Source organism: Bombyx mori, chromosome 18 (genome assembly GCF_030269925.1).
Source record: "Bombyx mori chromosome 18, ASM3026992v2".
NCBI classification, from domain to species: Eukaryota; Metazoa; Arthropoda; class Insecta; order Lepidoptera; family Bombycidae; genus Bombyx; species Bombyx mori.
In genome coordinates this window covers 1200164-1214555 of record NC_085124.1, presented here as the reverse complement: position 1 = coordinate 1214555, position 14392 = coordinate 1200164, and the positions used below count along the sequence as shown (strand labels likewise).

The 14392-nt window shown below is 38.0% G+C and overlaps 3 non-coding genes across 3 annotated transcripts; 1 reads left to right on the top strand and 2 right to left on the bottom strand.

Annotated features, from left to right (window-relative positions):
- Window positions 1–536: 536 nt before the first annotated feature.
- Window positions 537–608, bottom strand: TRNAP-AGG (transfer RNA proline (anticodon AGG)). Its single transcript has one exon. It is a non-coding gene; the product is annotated as a tRNA-Pro (tRNA).
- Window positions 609–3625: 3017 nt separating this feature from the next.
- TRNAP-AGG (transfer RNA proline (anticodon AGG)) lies at window positions 3626–3697 on the top strand. Its single transcript has one exon. It is a non-coding gene; the product is annotated as a tRNA-Pro (tRNA).
- Window positions 3698–5860: 2163 nt separating this feature from the next.
- On the bottom strand, window positions 5861–5932 carry TRNAP-AGG (transfer RNA proline (anticodon AGG)). Its single transcript has one exon. It is a non-coding gene; the product is annotated as a tRNA-Pro (tRNA).
- Window positions 5933–14392: the final 8460 nt, after the last annotated feature.

Here is a 14392-nt window from a genome sequence, read left to right as displayed (position 1 = left end):
AAACCGGGAGTGTTGTTATCATTGAGCAAGAGCAGTGCTTCGCAAAATCTACCACAGGATCGGAAACGAGACGCACTGAGATGATCCGGCGAGAAACTCAGTGGGCTGTGTCTATGGGTTCATTTACTCGTCAAGCCCTTCGTCGCATGTGACGGGTTCGGCGAAGAAGGTGACCGGTGCTTGAGGTACCTAAAAGCACCGTTAATAGATCGGGAGGATCCGAAATGACGTGTTTAAGGCGACGTGTATAATGAATGTAACATTTTTGTTTTATATAAATTTTCATCCTCCTTTTCTTGCATTTGTACACAGAAGAACATACGGCCCACCATGTTGCTCATTAACGTCAGCAATGCCAAGCCATTGTCTACTGTTGAAAGTTTTCCTCCAGCTAGTTTGAACCAGGACGTGTCATAGCACTTGAGAAAAACCGGGGAGAAGAATGAATTCTTAAGTCAGATGTTATTTGGAAAAACTACTCTAGAACGTAGTGGCTCTGCGCAGTTGTAGCTTAATATTATAACACAAAAAAAATTGGGCTCGTCCGGGATTTGAACCCGGGACCTCTCGCACCCTAAGCGAAAATCATACCCCTAGACCAACGAGCCGATTACGAACTCTTTTTAAATTATACTTTACAATGATTTTGTAATTTTTTTTATCGCATAGGTGGGTGCACGAGCTCAAGTGATGATAAGTTGTTACCGGAGCCCATAGACATCTACAACGTAAATGCCGCCACCTACCCTGAGATATGAGTTCTAAGGTCTCAGTACAGTACTATTGCTGCCCCAGCCTTCAAGCCGAAACGCATTACGGCTTCATGGCAGAAATAGGCGGGCTGGCGGTACCTACCCCTATGGATTCACAGCACGTCCTACCAAAATCCAATTCCAAAACCTAAAAAAACAATCTACAATCATTTAATTCTGTTGGTCGTTGTGCATTGCAGTCACAAAAGTATAATCTTACCAATAGAGCAGTTTGCTTAATTCATCTTTAGAGGGGTGAGGTATTAAATACATCACATGTCTCTACCGCAAAACCATAATTAGTTCCAGTTTGAAAAGTTGGATAGCCCTTGTACCGATATGATCGAAATTAAAACTTATCACACAACAAATGATACAACAGTGACAGTTTTACTCGTGGTAGGAAATCTTGTGAGTCTGCACGGGTAGGTATCACCGCCCTGCCTATTTCTGCCGTGAAGCAGTAATGCGTTTCGGTTTGAAGGGTAGGGCAGCCGTTGTAACTATACTGAGACCTTAGACCTCATCTCAAGGTAGGTGGCGGCATTTACGTTGTAGATGTCTATGGGCTCCGGCAACCACTTAACACCAGGAGGGCTGTGAGCTCGTCCACCCGTCTAACCATTAAAGTAAACAGTTCAACGCGATGTGTAAAACCTACAAAATCAAAATTGGGGCTTTCATTCAAGTTTTACTACCGAAAGAGATTACAGTTTCACTGATTAGAATCGGCAAGCTCAAGGGCGTGCTTTTCTCCAATATGGTACGTAGTGCTACCCAAAAGCTAACAAAATTTATCAGGTTGAATAAACGGATACCAAGATGAACCTAAGCTGCGTTTCCGTTTCCATAAAAATAAAAATCAGTCGCTCATCTCGACTGGGCTGAATTTTCTTACGTGTTCGTTATTGTGAGGTCTGATTATTGCGTCGAGCTTTGGGAGAGACCTATGTTCAGCAGGATTCGTCCGCAGTCTGATGAGAGAAAAGGGTTTTTTGCAGGATTAGATCGGTTAGAAAATAATTTTAAAGGAAACCAGGATTGTCACAGCGGGACATGGCTTTACTATAATATAGTTAGCTATAATATAACGGCTGTCTGGTGTAGTGGTAAGTGACATGGTCACTACACAAGGGGGTCGCGGGTTCGAATCCCGCCAAGGGAAGATATTTGTATGATAAATATAAATGTCTTTTCCAGGGTTATGGATGTATATTAAATATGTGTATGTGTATAATAAAAATCTTACATTTATTTCCGTTATCTGGTACCTGTAACACAAGTTCTTTACGAACCTACCACGGGACCAGTTAACGTGGCGTGACTGTTAGTAAACAAATATAGTTAGCCATTAAAAAATGTGCCACCTTGAAACATTTTTTTTCCATTAAAAGTGCAACAATGGCTTGGACTGGATTTGGTCCAAGAGTCCGTACAATTCGGGTTACGCTCCAAAACTTTTAGTTTTGTCAGCTGCTTCGGGGATATTCAGCGATACAATGTTTGGCACATTCTTTCTCGATACATATACAAAATGTTGAGGTCAGAGATTTATTTTAACTGTCTCTAGTATCGCGGCTTCGAAGCTGGACCTGAATTTATGTGTGATTTTTAATTAAAGGTAAGACTTGATCGCAAATCGCCAGTCGCAAGAAACACGGTATCGCCTTAAACCGCCAATGTTCTTTGCTAAATCACATGGAAAAAAACGAATCTATACATATATATAAAATTAGAGTGTCTGTTTGTAATAATGAAATAACCGCTTTTTACTACATGCATATGAATATTACGGTGCATACACCAAAAAACATTTTTTACAATTTTTGTCTGTCTGTCTGTCTGGACCGATTTTGATGAGACTATCACTAATAGGTAGCTGATGATATAAGGAGTAACTTAGGCTACTTTTTAGACTAGCTTCGCTCCGTGGCGTCACCCGCAGTTATTGTCGTACCGCGCGCAACATGGCGGGCGGGCTTCGCCTATCAATAATGAAATTTAATGTTTCCGAAGCGAAGCGAGGGCGGGTCGCTAGTTAATTGTAAAAAAGACTAATTCACATGGAAACTACTACATAGCGAAGATCTTCCAACCACTTGTAAATGAGCAAGATTTCTTGAAATCAAATCAATTGTAGTCGGATTTCTTAATTCGGTGTTAGATAGCTCTGGACTACTTATCGCCACAATCAATGTTATTTATTGCAGCTATAATTCTCAACTATATTTTATAGAGTTTTATCAGTTTATATTCGTTATACAGGACTTTACGTGATATGGGTGTGATGTGATGTTTGACATAACATACGAGTTAATTAAAAGTTAATTAAAGCATGTCTATTTACATGGACATTTACATCATTATTTACTGGTGGTAGGACCTCTTGTGTGTCCGCGCGGGTAGGTACTACCACCCCGCCTATTTCTGCCGTGAAGCAGTAATGCGTTTCGGTTTGAAGGGTGGGGCAGCCGTTGTAACTATACTGAGATCTTAGAACTTATATCTCAAGGTGTGTGGCGCATTTACGTTGTAGATGTCCATGGGCTCCAGTAACCACTTAACACCAGGTGGGCTGTGAGGTCGTCCACACACATATGCAACAACAAAAAAATAATTATTCATTTTTTTAGAAGATGGCTCGATGGAAATGTATGGAAATAACAAAAAAAGATATGCGACCTTAAAATTCGATGAATGACTTAACGATCACTAAGAATGTGTATTACGAAAGGCACTTTCAAATCAGAATACAATCTAACCACATGACGCTGTACGCAGTGTTGCTTGATGTAGGTCAACTTTCACCGAATGTGCTGATGACGCTGCCAACGCGCACTGTGCGTTCTGATATTTATATGTACTTAGCAGTCGGCTCGTTGGTCTAGGGGTATGATTTTCGCTTAGGGTGCGAGAGGTCCCGGGTTCAAATCCCGGACGAGCCCAATTTTTTTTTTTGGGAAATAATTTCACACTATCGAATTCTACGTGCCGATGACCGCTTTCAATTGGATGTCCTATATGCTCATCTACCTATTAATATTACTGATAAATCATATCAAGTTAATTTATACTAGATGACGACGGTTTTTTTTTTTTATAACGCCATCTTGTTGTGTCTTTAAAGCGGTTAGTTGCCCTCAATTAAGAAAAATAGTATTATTATTCGCCAATTGATGTCGGGAAGAGCTGATTATTGAAAACACGAAGAAAACAACATTTTCTGAAAATAAATTGTAGCTAGATCGATTTATCGCCCCCGAAATCCCCTGCATACTAAATTTTATGAAAATCGTTGAAGCCGTTTCTGAGATTCAGATTATATATATTATATTAATATACAAGAATTGCTCGTTTAAAGGTATAAGATTTATATTTATTCGTTTTTTTTAAGCCTTCGATCTAATAGACAATTCAAAACATCAAAATCCAGTACTACTTATACTATTTTTACAACAACACTTTGTAACCTCAATCTCGTAGTCTAAATTATAGTTATTCAATAGGCAGTCTGTCTGAAACTCTTAAGGTGTCTTTGAACTGGGGCAGCTATTAGGCATGAAAGTTAGTAGAAGTGAACATTTGAGATCCCTTTTTTTATTGCTTAGACGGGTGGACGAGCTCACAGCCCACCTGGTGTTAAGTGGTTACTGGAGCCCATAGACATCTACAACGTAAATGCCTCCACCCACCTTGAGATATGGGTTCTAAGGTATAAGTATAGTTACGACGGGTAACTCACCCTTCAAACCGAAACGCATTACGGCAGAAATAGGCAGGGTGGTGTTACATACCCGTGCAGACTCACAAGAGGTCCTACCACCAGTAGATATTGCACCGCCAGCGAAAATCATTTTCCCAGAACAACAAGCCAGCCACCAAGAGTACAGAATCAATACGTCTTTATGTTATACTCTTGATAAATTATAGGGTAATTAAGATAGTGTAACGCAATGCTTAAGCCACAATCTTAGACATTAATCATTATGGGTAGTTCAGACGGTAGTTGTATATTTATCAGCTGTTCTCTTCACAGGATCTTTGAAGAAAAGCTACCTTTTAACTTCACGATTCTGGTTAGTGTGCCTAACGGCTCTTTCAATCGAAGTATAAGGGTAGAGTATTGTAGAGTTAGATGCTACGTAGCAAAAATTTTAGGAAATGCATCAAAAGACCATCCTCGTTGGCTATATCAGAAACACCTCATCATCATGCAAGATATTTCAAATACAGACAGCTTCGTAATAAAATATTGTATTCTCAGCTCTACGTTAAGGTCATAAGTAGAGCACAGGTGTCACAAAGTGAATGGTGCCTCTCATATTAAGACATGATTTTGAAGTCTCATTATTAGTATTGCTTAACGGCTGCGCCCCCATCTAGACCGGAAAGGCAGCCTTGCGGTTAACCTAGACAGCATGACGGTTCGAACCCGCTCGGGCTGTCATTAAGTCCAATCTATCTATCTATATCCATATATATATAAAAATGAATTGCTGTTCGTTAGTCTCGCTAAAACTCAAGAACGGCTGGACCGATTTGGCTAATTGTGGTCTTGAATTATTTGTGGAAGTCCAGAGAAGGTTTAAAAGTTAGATAAATATGAAAATGCTAGGAATTAAATAAAATTACAATTTTGTTTTTCCTTTGATGTGTCCCCCTTCGGGCAGATTGCTTTTGTTTGTTTTAAGTTTATTTTATACAAAAGTTTAGGTCTTTTATTTGTCGATTTAGGCACTACGAAGTCTACCGGGTCAGCTAGTCATCAATCAATATCACTTTAGTGAAACAAACTTTTGAGCTGTTCTTATATGTGTGCAGCCTATTCTCCTACATATTCCTTAGTTTACCTTGTTTAGTTACTTAATTAAGATAGTTGCGTTAAGAGATTGTGGGATGGTATTATGCCGCCACTCAGTTAAAGCCTTTACCGAAAACCAAGTGGCTAGTCTTCTCTGACGACGTTTACTTTAAAAGAATTTTGAACGATTAAGAAAACTCATAATTAAAACATAAAAAGCCCGATAGAAAGCCGAGACTCCATAGAGCAGTTCATGTTTTATTCCTTTTGATATTAATTGGGCGTGTTGGACGAATTTAAAAAAATTGGGCTCGTCCGGGATTTGAACCCGGGACCTCTCGCACCCTAAGCGAAAATCATACCCCTAGACCAACGAGCCGCTTACGAAAAAATGCGAATCAACAAACAGCATTGTACGAATCAGCTTAGCTCCTTTCACTCGCGCGATGAACGCCAAAAAGATAATTTATTATGTCATACGTTTAAGTGATCATGTAAATACGACACGAATATTAATATTTCATACATTAAATTATCTATTTTAAATACATTGGCGCTGTATAATTTAGAATATGATTTTATTGAGCTTTTACTACCTCTTGAGAGTCCGTGTGGGTAGGTACCACCACTCTAAAATATATATGACAAAGGCTTTGATTGCGTTAATGATGTATTCAAGAGAACTCTGCATAAACATGTACCAGTAATTACATATTAATTGGTCATAGGGTGTCTTGTGAGTCCGCATGGGTAGGTACCACCACCCTGCCTTATTCTGCCGTGAAGCAGTAATACGTTTCGGTTTGAAGGGTGGGGCAGCTGTTGTACTGTGAAAATGGAAAATTTGAACACGTCTTCAGGTGGGTATTTGCGTGGTATATGCGTTACTAATATCTATAGATTCCGGTGACTACTTCACATTAGGTGGACCGTGAGATCGTCCACCCATCTTAGGGAATAAGCAAGTTCTAGACATCAGTATTCAGGTCATTAGTCAGTCGAGCATGGCTGATGAAAGATTCTGCCTTTGTGATTTTCATGTACTGATATTTCCATTGATGCTATCAAATTTATAAATGTCAACACTGACAATCTCAAGCGAAAATCGTAAAATTTGGGTAACTCAGTGCTATAAATGAAAAGTCTCGGGCAAGAATCTCTTTGATTCGTTACCCGAGTATTCATACTATTTTAGTGTCTCATGGGTGTTGCCATAAAAGTATTAAAGTATTAAAACGTGACCCATTTTGTATCGAGAGGCGGCGTTCACCGAAAATTTCGATCTATATTACAGACTATGTGTCTCCAGTGATGCCGCGTAAGCTAAATCCAGAATGTTACTGTAAAGCTCATTGAAATGTCCACTAACGGTGCTTTTAGGTAGGTCAAGCTATGTACTTTTTTTTATTTAGATGGAGCTCACAGCCCACCTGATTTTAAGTGGTTACTGGAGCCCATAGACATCTACAACGCAAATACGCCACCCATCTTGAGATATAAGTTCTAAGATCTCAGTATAGTTACAACGGCTGCCCTACCCTTCAGACCCTTCAGACTTTATAGACATAGTTTCTCGACGGATCTTCTCAATGGGTCGCGTTTCCGATGCGGTGATAGATTCAGCGAAGCACTGCTCTTGCTAGGGTCAGTGTTAGCAACGCCCCCAGATTAGAGCCCCGAAAGCTCACCTAATCATTACGTAACGCTGACATAGCCTCTCAAAAAATATAGAATTTTTGATGGGTTTCATTGGGCTGAAATATACATAACGTACTCGTAATAAATAAACAACCTTTCAAGAGATTGCACATAAAAATTAACACTCTCTATCGAACGTGGCTTAAATCAGACACTTATAATCTATGGCTTTGAAATTAATTCGTATGACCTTTGCTCGGTGGTATTATTGTAATGATGACGTCATGATTAACAGATTTTTTTGGTTATTTGACCGGTCCCCCACCACCGGTTCTCGTATTCACTGACTTCGAATACGTTTATTACCAACTAGCGACCCGCCCTCGCTTCGCTTCGGAAACTGTAATTTACTATTGATTTTTCCACTATTTAATGGATGTTTATTATACATCCCTACTAATATATAAATGTGAATGTAAGTTTGTTTGTTACGCTTTCAAGCGAAAACTACTCAACCGATCATCATAAAACTTTGTACACATATTCTTGGAGGTATTAGAAGTAACATAGGATACTTTTTACTAAGAAAAAAAAAAATACTTTTTACGAAAAATTAAAAAATTGTTTGTCAAAAAATCTCAAAATCTAGCTTCTTCAACGCCATCTACCGGTTCAGTAATGAAGTTCCAATGAGTACTGTAAATGAAGTCGCGGGTAAAATTTAGCGTTATGCCAAAGTAACTATTCCACGCGGACGAAGTCGCGGGCAAAAGTTAGTATTATTATAAACCTTCCTCTTCAATAACTCCATCTATTAAAAAAAACCGCATCAAAATCCGTTGCGTAGTTTTAAAGATTTAAGCATACATAGGGTTATAGGGACAGAGAAAGCGACTCTGTTTTATACTATGCAGTAATTTATATTTCGAAAACTAATACCAACAACCTGATTTTTCTTACGAATACAGTTCAACTCAGTTTGCTTTGTGACTTAATATTGATTTGAGCAAGACGTTCTTTTCGTAAAATCATATAACTCGTTCCAATAATGGCAATAATAATAATACGGGTCAAATAATAAAATTCCACTGAGAAAATTAAAATGAAATCAATGATAAAGATAAAATCGAGGAACGCGCGCAGAGAAATATCCTTTTTATAGTAATGCCTTCACTAGAAATACACTAGTTTAATGTTCATTGGATAGCTTCTGTTTTACTTTCTGATGGACACGACGCGCAGGGGTGGTCTAAGTGAAAAATGTTGTGTTTGATAATAGTTTTTTTTTTTCAGGTTTTTTTTTAGAATTATTCATTGCTCATGCTAGCTGACAGGTGTGTACTATACACAACTCCAAGCTGTGGCATATAAAGAAAATGTTCTTGGAGAATTTCTAACTTCATCGAGACTATTTTCGACATTAACTCCATATTACTTCGATATTGGACGCACTTGATATGGTGACCCAAAAATACTAATACTGTCTAATAGTACTATACTCTGGAAAGCGTTCAAAAAGTTCAGTGTGTCGTCCTTCTCGCGGCGTCCGCGTCGCGCAATCGTCGATGTCCGTGCATCGACAATTTCTATCAATAGGTAGGTAAGCCGCGTGCAATTCGTCTCTCTCTCTCTCTCTCTCTCTCTCTCCCCCTCTCTCTCCCCCTCTCTCTCCCTCCCTCTCACTTTCTCCCTCTCTGCCTCCCTCTCTCTCTCCTTCTCTCATTATTACATCCGATGTGATTCAAAAGAGTAAATTCGATTTCCTGTCGCGTACTCCAAAGAATATTATTATACTAATGACCGTTACAAAAAGATTATGTTTTGATATTTATACATTTTGCACTGGTGATAGGACCTCTTGTGAGTCCGCACGGGTAGGTACCAACACTCCGCCTATTTCTGCCGTGAAGCAGTAATACGTTTCGGTTTGAAGGGTGGGGCAGCCGTTGTAACTATACTGAGACCTTAGAACTTATATCTCGAGGTGGGTGGCGCATTTACGTTGTAGATGTCTATGGGCTCCAGTAACCACTTAACATCAGGTGGGCTGTGAGTTCGTCCACCCATCTAAGCAATAAAAAAAAAACATATTATTATGTATCAGACCTCAAGTCGATCTAATTTCGTATTAGTATGATACAGCGTGTCATTTTCAGAAGACTTCTTTCTCTCGTGTCCCAAATCACGCAAACCCAATACCCCGGTTACAAATGGTAATACCCGCTATTTATACTCATGCGGCGTTCTCTCCTTCACTCCCATCAGATTTATTACCTATCTGATTATTACCTTCACTCCGATTTATGTCTTTCGTCATTCGTTGTTGTGAGGCAAGAGAACGTTTTGATATTAGTGATAATTTCTAGCAGCTTATTGTGTCTCAGGTTATTAGGTTTTTTGCTGATGTTTAGTAAAGTAGTTTTTATTAGTTAAATGGGACGTTACGCAAAGTTGGGGTCTGAAATGTTTATCAAGGAGTCATTGCTGTCACCCATTTTGTGTCATGAGATCGAAGTTACTATTATATCTTATAGCGTTGTCCCATCCTTCAAACTCTACCACTATAGTCAAGACCAGCGTAAAACTAACTATATCTTTAACTAGCTTACCCGGCGAACTTTGTTCCGCCACGCAGTTTGTTTTAAACACGTCAACTTCAAAATTCTACTTTATTTGACCATAGAATATATATTACGTTTAGCTGTCAGTTCTGTTTTGTTATTCCATATCAGTTGCGTTTTGTTATACCACGTTTTATGTCACGTCCCACGGGAATGCGATAAAAAGTATCCTATGTCCTTCTTCTGGTTCTAAGCTACCTCTTCACCAATTTTCAGCCAAATCAATTCAGCCATTCTTGAGTTATAAATAGTGTAACTAACACGACTTTCTTTTATATATATAGATTACAATAAATGCAGCAAACACTGTGACTTACATATTAAGTAAAAATCAGTTCAATCAAACACACTTTAAGAAAGAAAGACTGCATTTTGTTTTTTGTTGCACTGGAAATATTTTTTGATGATACCAGGATGAATGCGCTGCAAAGTAACAGTAAGAGACTCTTGCATATCTCATTAAAATAATTTCGTTTCGTTGCGTGTTTTAAACATGTAATAAATTTACCACAAAGAGTTGTCATACCTATGTACACGCATTTTAAACAAACACATGCGTTCAAAACCTTAATATATTTCATAGTCATGTCCATATTACATGTACCTTTTGTTTATGATTTGATTACTTAGATGAGCATATGCGTGCCCACCAAACGCATAAGCAAATATATGGGCATATACGCTATCTTTTTATCTAAATGTTTCACATTTCTACAATAAAATGTAAAAACAGGTAATTCAAAAATTTAATCAACATTTTGAACTGGGGTTCGAACCTCTTATGCGCGAGATATCTGGGACTCAGTGGCTGAGGGTGGTAAAGGTCGTGTCGAAGATGGTAGAGGACATCCACTAAATAACTCTTTCCTGCATTCTCGCCCGACACCCGATTCCAGCTCGATATAGAATCCGGGAAAGAGGAGTGAGTCGGTCAATCCTACAACCAGACGTGTAGCTACTCCAAGGCCACCCGGCCAGTGTTGTGGAAAATCAATGACTTCGCTTCAATAGTCCACCAAGCCTCTCCAAATGGTACCTATGTTGTTCTGGAATCATGGTAGTAGCTTACATGGAAAATGCAACAGATCTCAGGACTTGGTGCTTGGGTAAAAATCTAGGATGTCACCCTTACAACTTTTGCAAAAAGCAAGAAATTTGCTAAGACTTTTTCAGAAACATAAAGATTCTTATGACCAGCCTTTAGTAGGTAGAAAGAGCGTTCTGCTGCTTTTATTTATTGCTCTATGTAGGTGGACGACTTCATGATCCAAGTGACAACTGATTACTTGTCTTAAGTAATTACTGCTTCCCATAGACATTACGACGTGACCGCCGCTACTGACCTTGGGATTTCAGAACCAAGTTTGAATTGAATCGAATAACCATTCCATACTACATATATATAAACCGGACCGTCTGTCTTCTTCGCAACAGTGATACCTAGGACACAGGATGCGGGGATGTACCTATCGGTTCAGTCATAAGCCTGTTCTTTCATAGAGAAGAATCTCATGTCCAGCTTAATGACATCAAATTTGTTGAGATGATTTTGTTACAACAGTGGAACGGCCAGTCCGTTTATGTGTCTAATCAGCTTTATTCAAAGTAACCTGTTGCTATTTTTTTATTGTGTTCAATGGTTACTGGAGCTCATAGATATTTACAACATAAATGCGCCACCCACCTTGAGATATAAGTTCTAAGGTCTCGAGTATAGTTACAACGGCTGCCCCGCCCTTCAAACCGAAACCCATTACTGCTTCACGGCAGAAATAGGTGGGGTGGTGGTATCTACCCATACGGACTCACAAGAGGTCCTACCACCAGTAATGTTCCATTGACAAGATCCCATTTGTCGTAAAGCGCCTTATAAAAGGCTCAAACTACAAACTGGTGGTACCTACTCTTGGGGGCTTACAAGAGGTCCTATTATTTGTTTAAATAATACCTGAAATAATACGGTCCTTAAATAATACCTGAATTATTATTTAAGTGTTGTGATAATAATAATAATTGTAACATTGGTTTTTCATTACATTTAGCTCAAATAATAATATTTTGTAAGTATTCTGTCGATGGTCCTATGCGAGAATTCTAAGCCATTGTGCGGTTTAGGGTCGACAATACCCTTACGCATGCCGAAAACCTTGAGTTCTATTAATAATTTGAGTTGATTCAATTAAGACTTTTCCATTATGTTCTGAAGTGTTTTAGCTGAAGCGAATAATTTGCGTATTTTGCGTTAAATCTCCCTTCAAAATCACGTTGCAAACTATTTAATTAACAAATTTTCAAAGGACATTAACACGTTTTGTTAAACCAGATGAGCGGCCAGTCTTTCTAACTCAGTTGCGAATTAATGAACTGTAAGATTTTCATTGTTCAGTTTTGTATTATGTATTATGTATATAGTATACGTGAAGCAAAAACTTTGTATCCCTTTTTACGAAATTTGCGCGGACGGAGGAGTATGAAATTTTCCACACTTATAGGTAATATAGAGAAGAAGTGCACAATGCTAATATTTTTTTAAAATAATGCATAAAAGATACATTAAATCGATAAAGAAAACATTACACACACTACATACCATGTATTTGACGCACACACGTATGCATACTATTTATTGTCAAACTTTTGTTCTTGACGTCTGTTGTCAAATTGAGAATAGTATATGGTTTGTCTTTGTTAATATTTTTTATAGTGTAGTCTTGGCGAAATCTGTGATTATAGAAGTATAAAATACAATCATAATAGTGTACAAACTTACAATTACAATTAATTAAAGTCGAATTTAGACTACTGCGGGACCTCTAGTATCAATCAAATGTTTGATAAAATAACAGTGCCGATAATACGGCTGACATTAAATTATATTGGCAGTATATTAAAAAATAAAGTGTGATTAGATTAGTGAGACTTTATATTGGATTACTGGTTTTTAATAGCGGTAAGGCGGTATGATAAAAAGGACATCAAAATTAAATAATTAAAAATCAAACCCGCAAAATTACAATTCGCGTAATTACTGGTGGTAGGACCTCTTGTGAGTCTGCACGGGTAGGTATCACCGCCCTGCCTATTTCTGCCGTGAAGCAGTAATGCGTTTCGGTTTAAAGGGTGGGGCAGCCGTTCTAACTATACTGAGACCTTAGAACTTATATCTCAAGGTGGGAGGCGCATTTACGTTGTAGATGTCTATGGGCTCCAGTACCCACTGAACACCAGGTGGACTGTGAGCTCGTCCACCCGTCTAAGCAATAAAAAAAACGAAAAACAATAGTCATTTATTTAAGTAATTATAAAAAAAAAATTGTTATTTTTAAGGTCATAATAATATAAGTCATATCTAGCCGTGCTAGATTTTGACAACATTTTTGAGTATATTAACAATTTGCACGCATATACATATTTTACCGTTAATTGTCGGTTAGTTCTGAGGCCATCCTCTATTCCAATCGAAGGGGCGGAACAACCTTCCTCCACTACACATTTGAACGAGTGTCTTCTCCGACCTTGTATCTCAAGTGGGTAGTCTCATCTGTGGGCTTTGATACTCACTGCCGTGAACCAGGATCGCGTTTGTTCACAGCGAGGAAAACTGTGAGCGATAGTGAGCCTTGGCAATTCAAAGTCATATTATCTTTATTGTAGCTATTTAAATAAAAGTAATTGTTTGTATGATTGTCGTGTATTATTTCCTAAACTATCCATTTCGTTGTGATGAAACTTGGTACAGTTTCTGATACTCCAGGGAAGGTTTCTGGTATAATCTAGCGATATCCAGCGTGACCAGGATTCTCTAGTTACTTTATTATTATTAGATTTCTAATATTTTTCAGTATTTCCTAGTACTATCCATAGTGATATGTTACCTATTATTTAGGTTTTGTATACCTAAGTAAATAAATGAAGAATCCACTCGTATTTTTAACAACCAAATAGGGTCGAAAACCCAAACGCTTTGAATTCAACCTTAGCCTTAGCTCTCAAAGGACACCAAAGGGTGCCTTAAATTTATTGTATTCCCAACAGAAAGGTCCCAATCTCGAGATAATTCGAAATAAAATTTTGAAATTAAATTATGACTACTCGTAGTATAGGCGATGAGTGAAAATGGTTTTGAGTTACTTATTAATTGGAAACATTGGAATTGCAACATTTAATTACATTAAATAAAACCTTAGATCATTATTGCTCATCAGTAATATTAAAATAAAGTATAATCCGTTCCAAGTTCAGTCATATCTGTTTTGGGTCTGTTAACGGCAATTTAAATTATAACTTGATTGGCTATATTTTTTGTATTTACGAACAACTTGCCAAAGGCTTTTGAACAACAACGAAAAATTCACGATTAAGGAACATTATGGTGCTAAAAATGCAATTGGTAGATTATTTAGATAAAAGAGATCGATTATTTTAAAGTAATAAGAATTGTTACATGATAGACAGTGGCGAACATGCTTTAGAGTGTATGAGATTCAGTAAGTTTCTTCACGATTAGGTCATAATAAAAAAAAGTGTGTGTGTCCGCTCCGACGCACGACTGGAGTTTACTGGATATAAAAAATTAAACG